The sequence below is a fragment of the Benincasa hispida genome, chromosome 3, assembly GCF_009727055.1.
Source record: "Benincasa hispida cultivar B227 chromosome 3, ASM972705v1, whole genome shotgun sequence".
In the NCBI taxonomy this organism is placed as follows: Eukaryota; Viridiplantae; Streptophyta; class Magnoliopsida; order Cucurbitales; family Cucurbitaceae; genus Benincasa; species Benincasa hispida.
Window position 1 is genome coordinate 56,149,516 of NC_052351.1, and position 12,956 is coordinate 56,162,471.

Here is a 12,956-nt window from a genome sequence, read left to right on the forward strand (position 1 = left end):
ATTGTCAAATGATCGCAAATTCTCAGGGACGCAAGTTTTGGAATCTTCACTATCTTTTCAGCTATCTTTTCAGTTTTCAGTTCTCTTAAAAAAAATAAAAAAGTAAAAGCCTTTTTCTTTTGGTTAAAATAGTTTGACCCTCTCTTTGTTTCCCTTACAACGATCGAGGGGCTGGATTGCAGGAACGTACGCAAAGCATCACTGAACTTATTCCATCACCGCAGCTCAACGAAGAATGAACGCCGCAAGGTGGATGCGTCGATACAATGTGGGCGACAGCGCTAAATTTGGGGGTGTACCTTTTCTTATCTTTATTTCAAATTTTGCTCTATCACATGGCCTTTAACTTTTCGAAGTTTTATCACCGCATCCTTCTTGATTATAGCAATCATTTAACAAGTAGATAAATTTAGTAGTTTACCTCATTCTGTTTCTTTTCCAAGTAAGATTTCAATGATGAAAAATATGCTTCTATTACTTTCGTATATATTAGAGTCAATTAGTCTTAAGATAGTCACCTCATAAAATATTTCTAGAAGTTAGGGGTTTGCTAGCTTTTTTCCAAACTCTCTTTACAACGCATTTTTGGACCATCACATGACTTATTTTAATCTTTTAGGCAATGAGGACATTGTCGCATTTAAATTTGGGGGTAGGGTATTTGTTTCCGACCTTGCTAAAAAAAAATTGAGAATAACAACTCCACTGTCAATGCAAAAGGGAAACCCAGGTTGATAAGAGTTAAGTTGTGAAAGGTACTTACCCATAGTTGGATGTCCGCATGACACACGTGGGGGTAAGCCAAAACGAAAGTAAGTTACCAGGATCAACACATAAAAAAATGATCGCAACTCCAATGCCAAATCGGTATGAGTTTAGTCTGAGAAAGAGTGCATTGCTCGTAGTTGGATGTCCGCATGACACCCATGGGGTCAAGCCAAAACGAAGGCAAGGCACTCGGATCAACGCAAGGTCAGAAAAAAAAATAGCAATAAAGAAAATTTTTGTTCAGGGGTAAATCTTTTGTCACCCTGATAGAAAATTTTCATTTTGAAATAAATCATGCAATGTTCCGGAATTTAGTAAAGTCCTTTTGAAAGTTAAACTTGCAGTCCCTATGTCTTAGAAATATTTTAAGAGTATACTTGAGTAAGATTTAAGAGAATTCTAGTATATAGGATTTGAATGAAGTATCCTTGAGAAATCTAGGAAAAGAACTTTGCGGTGGACTTGCTAAAGGAATCTTTAGTTTATGTTTTAGGACAAGAATTGTTTAAATTTGTGGGTGTGATAACGGGCAGAAATGCATGTTATCATAGTGCTAAGTTATTAAACAATGTTGGATTACATTGATGAAAAATGATAAATTGCGTCCATTAAGCATAAATTCTATAATATTGCAATCACATGCGTCAGCGCACTGGAACTATTGATTTTTGTGTTTTTTTTTTTTTTTTTTTTTTGCAGAATATGCATTAACGCAATACAAAGAATGTGATCATAGGAATACGTAGGTCGAGCGCAACTTCACCACAAGACTTTATGTTGATCATGCTCGCAAACATCTACCCAAGAAGAATCACCATAACATGGTGGACGCATTCAGACGAAAGGACAATTAAGATCGATGGGACAGAAAGCTAACAGTAGTCAGATCCAAATTAAGTTAACAGCCAATAACGGTCACAAAGTACATCCAGCTTTATTAGTGACAACTATCCAGCGCATCAGTCAGGAATTAAAGTTGTCCCATCTGAACAACCAGGAGAGAGAAGCCGCCTTTCACCTTTGATGCCCTATAAATACCAAGTGCATTCTTCAGAGAATGGGTTAAGCAGTCAATTACTCCATCACTTTATAAGTTCANCTTTCACCTTTGATGCCCTATAAATACCAAGTGCATTCTTCAGAGAATGGGTTAAGCAGTCAATTACTCCATCACTTTATAAGTTCACACCTATGTTCATAGTTTTCTTTTTGCATTTTCATGACGAAGCTAGAGAAGAGTGGTGACGCCAGAGATCATCCAAGGCGGCTCGAGAGAGAACCTTGAGGTGTAAGAGCAGAGAGTGGGTGGACTCTCACGGAAGCGAGAATATCTTTAGAGCACGAGTAGAAAAGTGTAACACCTGGTGGTAAGAAATTGCTCCAGGCTCTTTACTATACTTGCATTATTATTTTGTACTTCATCTTTTATCTATTCAATGGAAGTTTTATTTCTACATCTACTCACTCTCTTAATACACATGAGTAGCTAAACTAGTTGAATAAGTTGAGAAGAACTAAGCTAATTTGATCTAGGAAGTTCATTTCATGCGATTGTCTTGTTTTATGTTGTGCGAAACATCCCTTTGGAGTTGCTCGAGAGAGAATCTAAAGAAAGAACCTAATGTATCGAGAGAGCTAGGTTAGAATCTGACTTGAAAGAGCAAGATTAGGCCTGCATAAATAAGAAATAGGGACTTAGAGATTAGCTCTGTTTGTCAACTTGCATCGCATACATCTTAGGAATAGGAATGATATTATGCGGTCGCATATTTGTGTGAATGTCATGTTGTCATTGCATGAATAGAAATAGAGGTTTATGTGTAAACCCTGTAGACTTATCGCATATTTATCGCATGCGTTCTAGCCTTAGAAGCCGTGGCATTCACGCAAATATGCGACCGCATAATATCATTCCTATTCCTAGTGCCCTAGTTTATTGTTTTGTACTTGTTGTAATCTTCTACACCCACTCACTTTAGGATGAGTGGGAGATTGATGGGGTTGATGCCCTAAACTCTCGTAGGATCCTGTAGTTTGTAAACACCTATATGAACTAACGTTTGTGATTTAATAATATGAGATATTTTCTTCACTGTTGTCTATGTAACATGATATGTTTTATTTGCATTTACCATAAACCAATAAACGAAGATCCCTGGCTGCCGTTGTAACTTAAACATGTATGTGGAGACATACAAGTGAATCATGCCTTAAGTGAGAACCAAAATGGTTTGTAGTATATGGATATAGGAGGGAAACCTTATCTTGGTGATACTATAGATACAGCCCACTTTGAAGATAGTTACAAGTGTTGTGATATGCTACAGATGGTCCGATCCTGATCATTCATGTGGAGACATGCGAGCGGGGGTGTCCTATACAAAGGAGTTTGTATAAGACTGGAACACGAAATGTATAGTCTCGTTATATAATGTCGTACATGATAGAAACTTCACTTCACTAGGATGACTATAGGTAACATAACCTTAATCCTGAGTGAGTTGTGAACTCCTGCCTTTTAGGGCGGTCCTTTGATTTACATAGGTGCGAGTGGCCAAATTGCCAACTGAAACCTACCACTTTGGGGATTCGTCTGATTAGGGAGCTGGGAACTCAGCTACACAAGATGGAATTCACTCATTCCCTAAAGCAGAGGTAAGTAGATAAATTACTCCCTTAAGGGCTGATTCTTAGGCTTAAATGACGTGGCGCCACAGACCTTCTCATGGCCCAAGAGGTGTCCACTCATAGTATAACTGTGATGTATTGTTCATTAGAGGGATCAGTGGTACTTGAGGAATTAGATGTAACTACCGAGGTAAAATGGTAAATTGGCCCAGCTGTACTTATGAGTATTTATGAAGGGTTATCGTATTGTTGACTGGTTATATCTGATGGACACAAAAATATATCTGTAGTGAGAAGAGTGCAACTGTCTGTCTTAAGTGGAGTGTCCGAAAGTTAACGGATGGTGGATCTCTTGACTAAAGAGTTTAGTCAGATATTCACGTACCGTTGGAGCTTCGAGCTACAGGTCCATAAGGCCCCCTTGGTAGCTCAATGAATTCAAGTTGAGAATCAGTTATTGGGTTAGTTTGAAGTGTTCAAATTGACAAGAGGGAGTTTGATTATATATGATATAAATAAACTAGTTCAATTATATATGATATAGTTGGCATGATGTATGAGATACATTAGTTGGAGGAATATGATATAAATATGATTTATATCAAATAAAGGAGAAAAGAACTATGGTTTGAATGTTACATGTGATGTGATATTAAAACTATAGATTATAAATATAATATGATAAGTTAGTTATTATATTTATTTATAATTAAAACAATTATGAGATAATTGTGGGTGGTTTCTCTTTAACCGTGCATGAAAGTGGGAGGTTATATTCAGTTTTCATAACAGAAGGATAAAATGAAAAAATGTTTTCATTTTGGAATTGAATCACTGAATTGCTTCATTAAGTACATCGCCAATCATTTAGCTCACGAGAGACTACACGATAGGCTTCAAATGTTTTTTTAAACGATCGTGTACACGCGCCATTCTGTGAGTAGCTTTATACTAAATGATTGCATGGCAAGCGAGCTTCACTAAACGATCGTGTAAATGATCAAACCTAATTTCCTAAACGATCGTGTACATGCTGAAATTTTACTAAACAATCAAGCACAAAGTCTATGCGATAGACTCTATACTCTCCCACTTGCTTGGTCGTTGAGTTTGATTGTTGTTTCCTCCAAACCTCTACCAAATCCAACAGAACCCACACCTTCTGCATTCTCACTCTGAGAAAACCAAGGTTACTGAGTGGTGGTGTCCGAAAGGTTACCTGTTCATGGAGAAGATTGTTCATTATTGACCAGATGTTTGGGTAGAAGATTGTAGAGACAGCGGAAGGTTGTTGTTCCAGACGCCACGAGAGTGAGATAAAGTTAGAAGAAAAGTTCTTCAAAAGTAATTCTTTCGTTCACTTTGTATTTATTTATGAAAGCATGTCGTAAATTGTTAGTAGATGCATAACGAGGTTGTATTTTTATGAATGTTTGTAATTTTGTCACAATGAATTTGGATCGATCGTGCTTTCACTCATTGGTTCTCTTTGATAAAAGTTCCTTCAAGATCATGGACTCGTTGCAAGAATTGTTTGAACGTAAGTTCTCACTTTTTGAGAAAAAATGGGTAGATGATTGTTGGGATAAATTTATGGACGTGTTTCTATTTTATTTTATTTATTAAGGACGGATGGGTTTGAACATGAAATCATGCATTAGACATAACTGATGCATTTGCTCCCATGCGTCTGAGGTCATGCGTCGGAATGATGAAGCATTAATCTTAGTATGCACTGATCACGTATTACTATCACAAGTTTTCTTATGCTTGCGCCAAGTATAACACAAATGCAAGTTTCTCAGGCAATCCGAGGTCGAACACGGGGACTTGTCACTCAATAATTCTTGTGAAGCAATGCATTTGAGGTGATGAAAAGAAAAATAAAAAGATGTTTAATGGATGTACAAACTATTCCTAATCCTAACTAAACAGATTGAGCAATAGAAGACTTGCAATAAGAATAAGTAGAAACACAACAACCATTAACGCATAATAACGTTTACTATCTTAAATCACCCAAGTAATCCCAGCTCGTTGCACTAACGCATCAGTCTTCTAGGTGGTCAGGCACATGACTATATCTCTATAGTGCATGGTTGCGTCGAGCATAAGATTGTGCCTGTCTCTAGGAACAATACGAACCTTGCTTAGTGTGTTCCATCCCTTACCTTTTTAGGCAGTTAGACGCGGCTACTTAACTTATAGACAAGCAATGCAACATCCCATAAACAAGTGTTGCCATAGCCTTTCACCAAGTAAAGAGGATTACTCACTATACTCGCACAATGCACACCTCTCGGTGGGTTGCTACATGCGTCCTATCTCTAGGTTACACGATTAAGCATGCAATTGACTTTGATAAATAAATGCTGAAGATAAACTATAATAGAGATGAAGATGATGAAGAAGACGGTAATGAAGGAATTAAGGTTTGCATTGACCACAAAATATCTTAATATCTCAAGCTAAAATGTAATACAAAAAGATTATAAAGAAGATGAAGGACTCTGTGTCAAGGCTACCGGTGATGCAATGGATGTCTCTTTCGAGCTCTATCTCCGGCGAATGCTCCAATCATCACTCGATCTGGCTGTGGAGATGAAGAATTCTCACTGGAAATCTCTTTCAAGCTCTCATCTGTGATCACAAACTTTTGCCTTAAGGCAGAAGCTCGATGTCTCAAAATGAAGGTCTCAAGGGCTATTTATAGAACTTGGACGCCGACAGCTTTAATGATGGAGGTATGGCTCACTGCTGCTTTTTTCGCAGTATGGGCGTTGTCACATCGCCTTATCTTGTTGATACTTCCAAGGTATACGTCCGAGCTTAATTTAGCTGAAGTTATCAATGCGTTCTACCCATCTTGCAATCTTCTTTAATGGCTGTCATCCATGGCCACAATCTTTATTTGTTCAACGCCATTCTCCATGCGTTGGACGCATGCGTTTACCACAACTTCCATGCGTTGGACGCATGAGGTTGCCGTCTGTGTTCATCTTTTGTCGTTGCCTGGCTTCAGCGCATACGTTTGTCTGTGATTGCTTATTACAAACACATGCGTTTGATTCCTGCGATAGCTACAAAAATAGACATTTCGGCATGGAATAACGCATAATATTGGGTCAGTTAGGTGCTTATCGACGCAAAACTCGATTTTTCACAAATTCTAAGTATTATCACTGCATTTTCTACCTGTTAGCCCTCATAATTCTAAATAAAAGACTTATAATAACTGGCAGAAAATGACAAAGAAACCAGTAGTGTCAGTTTCAAAGATAATCTCCAATCTTTCTTGAATGTCAAAGGACTCAAAGAGAAAGTAAATGTTGCTGACTCAGATGAAGTTCATCGACGAAAATTATTCTTTGAAATAGAACTTTGAGCTTATATAGGGTTTGATACTGATCCTACTACTCTCCAGAAGAGGAAGAAGTCTGATAGTAAATGCGATTTATTTATCTTGTAGACGTGTTTGGTAAAGAATGATGATTCTGTCAGAATACTTGATTCAGGTGCTACTAACCAAGTAATTTCTTCCTACCAAGTATTTAGTTCCTGGAAATTGTTGGAAGATGAAGAGTTGACTCTTTGAGTTGGTACTGGTGAGGTTGTTTCAGCTATTGCTGTAGGCAAGCTGAAGTTATTTTTGGACAAGAAACGTTATCTGTTACTAGATAATGTTTATGTAGTTCCTCATATCAAGATGAACTTAATCTCAGTTTCTTGTCTAATTGAACAAAGTTATTCCATCTCATTTTCTGAGAATAAAGTGTTTATTTTTAAGAATGGTATGGAGATTGGTTTTGGTTCAATGGAAAATAACTTAAATATAGTAAGACCATTAGCCATAAAAGCCTTGTTTAATACTAAAATGTTCGAAACAGCGACAACTGCAAAAACATCAAAGGTTTCTCCTAAAGAAAACACCCATCTTTGGCATCTAAGGTTTGGTCACATCAATATCAATAGGATTGAAAAGTTGGTGAAATGTGGACTTCTAAATTGTTTAGAAGAAAACTTTTTGCCGGTATGTGAATCATGCTTGAAGGCAAAATGACCAAACGACCTTTTACTGGAAAAGGATATAAAGCCAAGGAAACCTTGGAGCTTATACATTCAGACCTTTGTGGTCTGATGAGTGTTAGGGCTCGAGGTGGGTATGAGTATTTCATCTAGTTCATAGATGATTATTTAAGATATGGGTATCTATACCAAATGTAAAATAATTCTGATGCTCTTCAAAAGTTCAAGAAGTATAAGATTGAAGTTAAAAACTCGTTAGGTAAGAAGATAAAAACATTACGATCTGATCATGGTGGATGTTTGGGATGATGCCCTAAACTCTCGTTGGGTCAAGTAGTTTGTAAACACGGTATTGAACAAATGCTTGTGATGTAATAATATATGATATTTTCTTCACTTTTGTCTATGGAACATTGGATGTTTTAATTGATTTACCACAAACCAATAAACTAAGATCCCTCATTGTCGTTGTAACTTAAGCATGTATGTGGAGACATATAGGTGGATCATGTCTTAAGTGATAACAAAAATGGTATGTAGTATATGGATATAGGATGGAAACCTTATCCTAGTAATGCAGCCCAATTTATAGAATAGTTACAAGTGTTGTGACTTGATAAGGATAGTCTGATTCATGTAGAGACATGCGAGCAGGGGGTCCTATACAAAAGAGTTTGTATAAGACCAAACCACAAAGTGTTATAGTCTCGTTATATAACGTCGTTCATGACAGAGACTTCACTTCACTAGGATGACCATAGGTAACATGACCTCAATCCTGAGTGAGTTGGGAACTCCTGCCTTTCAGGGCAATCATTTGATTTACACGAGTGCGAGTGGCCAGATCGCCGACTCAAACCTACCACTTTGGCGATTCGTCTGATTTCGGAGCTGGGAACTCAGCTACACAAGATGGAATTCACTCCTTCCCCAAAGCAGAGGTAAGTAGATAGATTGTTCCCTTAAGGGCTGATTTTGGGGCTTGAACGATGTGGCGCCACACACCTTCTCATGGCTCGAGAGGTGTCCACACATAGTAGGACTATGTTGTATTGTTCATTAGAGAGATTAGTGGTACTTAAGAAGTTAGATGTAACTACGAGGGAAAAATGGTAAATTGGCCAACTGTACTTACGAGCATCTGTGAAGGGTTATCGTATTGTTGATTGGTTATATCCGATAGACAGAAAAATATACTGTGGTGAGAAGAGTGTAGTTGTCGGTCTTTAGTGGAATGTTTGGCGGTTAATGGATGTTGGATCTCGTGGCTAAATAGTTTAGTTAGCTATTCATGTACCGTTGAAGCTTCGAGCCATAGGTCCATAAAGTCCCCTTAGTAGCTCAATGGATTCAAGTTGAAAATCAGTTTTTTGGTCAGTTTGAAGTGTTCAAATTGACAAGAGGAAGTTCGATTATATATGATATGATTGAACTAGTCAATTATATATGATATAGTTCACATGATGTATGGGATATATTATTTGGAGAAAAATGATATAAATATGATTTATATCTAGTGGAGGAGAAAAGGACTAGGGTTAATGTATTGCATATGATGTGATATTAAACCATAGGTTATAAATATAATATGATTACATTTATTTTTTAAGTTAACAATTATGGGATAATTGTGTCGGCTTTTTCTCCGTAACCTAATGAGTTAGTGAGAGGTTGCATTTAGTTTTCATAACTGAAGGATAAAATGAAAATTGTTTTCATTTTGCAAAATATAAGACATTCCCTCACCGATTGTTTATATTGCCTATCACATAGCAAACCGATATCATACATGATAGCTAATGTTTACTAAACGATTGTGTACACTCGTGCCTTTTCCTAAACGGTCACATAGAATTACCAAAATGATCGTCTAGCATTTTCTAAGCGATTGTGCGCTTGAGCATTTTACTAAATGATCGTCTATACAATCTCGTCCTTTTTACTACACGATCATCTACCTTTACCTAAACAATCAAGCATCCGTCTATATGATAGATACCCGATATATCCCACTTGCTTGGTCGTGGTAAACAATCGTCTCTTCCTCCTTCCCTCTACCAAATCCAACAAAGCCCACACCTCCTAGATTCTCACTTCGAGAATACTGAGGGTTCTGAATGATGGTGTCTTCCATGCTGCCTTGTTCGTGAGGAGTCTATTCATGGGTAGACGACGCCCTGGTTTGGTGGACGATAGCTTGGACGATCTCAGCGAGAGCGAAAGGTGCAGTCCGTTGACGGAAACAAGATTTGATGCGAAGAAGGGTTCTTCAACTGGTATGTATCTTGTTCTCTTTGTTGTTTTAAGTTCAAGACATGTGGTTATTTGTTGTTGTTAAATGCATAACTAGTCTGTTTGATTGTGAATACGATAATTCTGTCACAATGAGTTTGGAACGATTTTGCTTCCGCTTAGAGGTACTCTTTGATAAGAGTTCCTTCAGTGGAGAGTATTTGGACTTAGAATTCCATAACTATATGATGAACATGGAATCACATCCCAACTCTCGGCCCCAGGTACACCTCAACAAAATGGTGTATTAGAAAGGAGAAACAGAAACCTGTTGGACATGGTTCGGTCTATGATGAGTTATGCTCATTTTCTAGACTCGTTTTTGGGATTTGCAGTGGAGACTACATTTTATATTTTGAACAATGTTCCCTCAAAGAGTGTTTCTGAAACACCTTTTCAGCTTTGGAGAGGCCTTAAAGGTAGTTTACGCCACTTCAGGATTTGGAGATATCCAGGCCACGTGCTTGTGGCTAACCCTAAAAAGTTAAAACCGCGTTCGAAAGTTTACCTCTTTATAGGCTACCCCAAAGAAATGAGGGGTGGATACTTCTATAATCCAAGTGAGAACAGGGTGTTACAACAAATGTTGTCTTCTTGAAAGAAGACCACATACGGGATCATAAGCCACAAAGTAAGCTTGTTTTCAATAAGATTTCTAATGAGACTACTGAGAGTTCAACAAGAGTTGTTGAACAAATTGATAGATCAAAAAGAGTTGTTGATGTCAGTTCATGTAGTCAACCATCTCAAGATTTGAGATTGCCTCGACGTAGTGGGAGGGTTGCGAACCCACTGGAATGCTACATGGGTTTAACTGAAGCATAAAACATCATGTCTGATGATGGGGTTAAGCATCCATTGACTTATAAGCAACCAAAAGAGGATATTGACAAAGATGAGTGGATTAAAGCCATGAATTAACAAATGGAGTCTATGTACTTAAATTTCGTCTAGGAACTTGTGGATCAGCCTGATGGGGTAAAACCTATGGGTTGTAAGTGGATCTACAAGATAAAACGAGGTGTAGATGGAAAGGTGCAAACCTTTAAGGCTAGAATCGTGGCAAAGGGTTATACCCAGGTCAAGGGAGTGAACTATGAGGAAATCTCACCTATTGTCATGTTGAAATCTATCAGGACTCTCCTATCCATAGCCACATTTTATGATTATGAGATATGGCAAATGGACGTCAAGATTGCCTTTTTAAATAGTAATCTTGAGGAGACCATCTACATGGCTCAACCAAAAGGATTCATTGTTCCAGATCAAGAGCAAAGAGTTTGCAAGCTTAATAGGTCCATTTATGGGCTGAAACAAGCATCTAGATCTTGGAACAGTAGATTTGATGCTGCGATCAAATCATTTGGCTTTGATCAAAATATTGATGAGACTTGTATTTATAAGAAAATCATCAATAGCTAAGTAGCTTTCCTATTGCTGTATGTGGATGATATTCTACTCATTGGGAATGATGTAGATTTTCTGACTGACATTTAAGAAGTGGCTAGCTTCCTAATTCCAAATGAAAGATTTGGGAGAGGCGCAGTTTAATCTAGGGATCCAGATCATAAAGGATCATAAGAACAAAAGGTTTGCCTTGTCTCAAGCATCATACGTTGACAAGATGTTGATAAGGTATTTGATGCAGAATTCGAGAGGGGTTTATTATCTTTCAGGTATGGAATTGTTTTGTTCAAGGAATAGTGTCCTAAGACCCCTCAAGAGATTGAAGAAATGAGACGGATTCCCTATGCATCAGTTGTTGGTAACCTTACATATACAATGTTATGTACTAGACCTGACATTTGCTATGCAGTAGCGATTGTTAGTCAATATTAATTCAATCCAATGTCAATCACTAGACAGCGGTCAAAACGATTCTCAAGTATCTTTGGAGAACGAGGGAATATATGCTCGTGTATGGAGATAAGGATTTGATCCTTATAGGATACACAGACTCTGACTTTCAGACTGATAAAAATTATTTGAAATCAACATTAGGGTCAGTGTTCACTCTGAATGGAAGGGCTGTATTTTGACAAAGCATCAAGCAGGGATGCATCACAGACTTCACTATGGAAGCTGAATGCGTAGCCACTTATGAAGCTGCTAAAGAGGTTGTTTGGCATAGGAAGTTCCTTGCAGATTTGGAAGTTGTTCCAAATATGTCTTTTCCGATCACTCTCTATTGTGATAATAGTGGGGCTGTGGAAAATTCTAAAGAACCTCGGGGTCACCGAAGAGGCAAGCATATTGAATGAAAGTATCATTTGATCAGGGAGATTGTGCATCGCGGTGATGTGATAGTCACAAAGATCACGTCGGAGCACAACATTGCTGATCTGTTTACAAAGGCTCTCACGGCTAAAGTGTTCGAGAGTCATCTGAAGAGTCTGGGTTTGCAGGACATGCAACACCTTATCTAGGGAAAGTGGGAGATGATACTAGGGTATAGAGTATGCCCTAGTTTATTGTATATTGTAGTATTTTCTGTATTGTACATTAGACTCCTGAGACATTAGGAGAAGTTGGAGATTGTTGGGATTAGTGTCCTAATTCTCCCGGTAGTCTCGTAGTTTGTAAACATTTTGTAAACATTTTGTTATTAATAAAATAAATATTATTGTATAAGCATATAGTCAAATCCAATAAACTAAGATCCGTGGTTATTTCATGTAATTTAAGCATGTATGTGAGACATACAACTAGATCATGCCTTAAGTAATAATCTAAATGGTCTGTAGTTGATGGATAAAGAAGGGATACCTTATCCTGTTCACACTACAGATACAACCCGCTTTATAGATATTACAACTGTTGTAAAGTGCTACAAATGGTCTGATTCTGACCATTCATGTGGAGACATACGAGCGAGGGTATCCTATATAAAGAGTTTGTATAAGACCGAACCACGAGATGATTAGTCTCTTTATATAACGCCATTGACAATTGAGACTTACATTTCACTAAAATGACCATAGGTGACATGACCATAATTCTGAGTGAGTTGGGAACTCCTACCTAAGAGGGCGGTTCTTTGATTTGTATGGGTGAGAGTGGCCATATTGCCAACTCAACAAGCCTACCATTTTGGAGATTCGTTTTATTGGGGAGCTGGGAACTTCAGCTACGCAAGATAGAATTCACTCCTACACCGAAGTAGGGTAAGTAGATAAATTGCTCCCTTAAAGGTTGATTTCGGGTCTTAATCATAGTGGTCACAGTCTCTCCTGGCTTGAGAG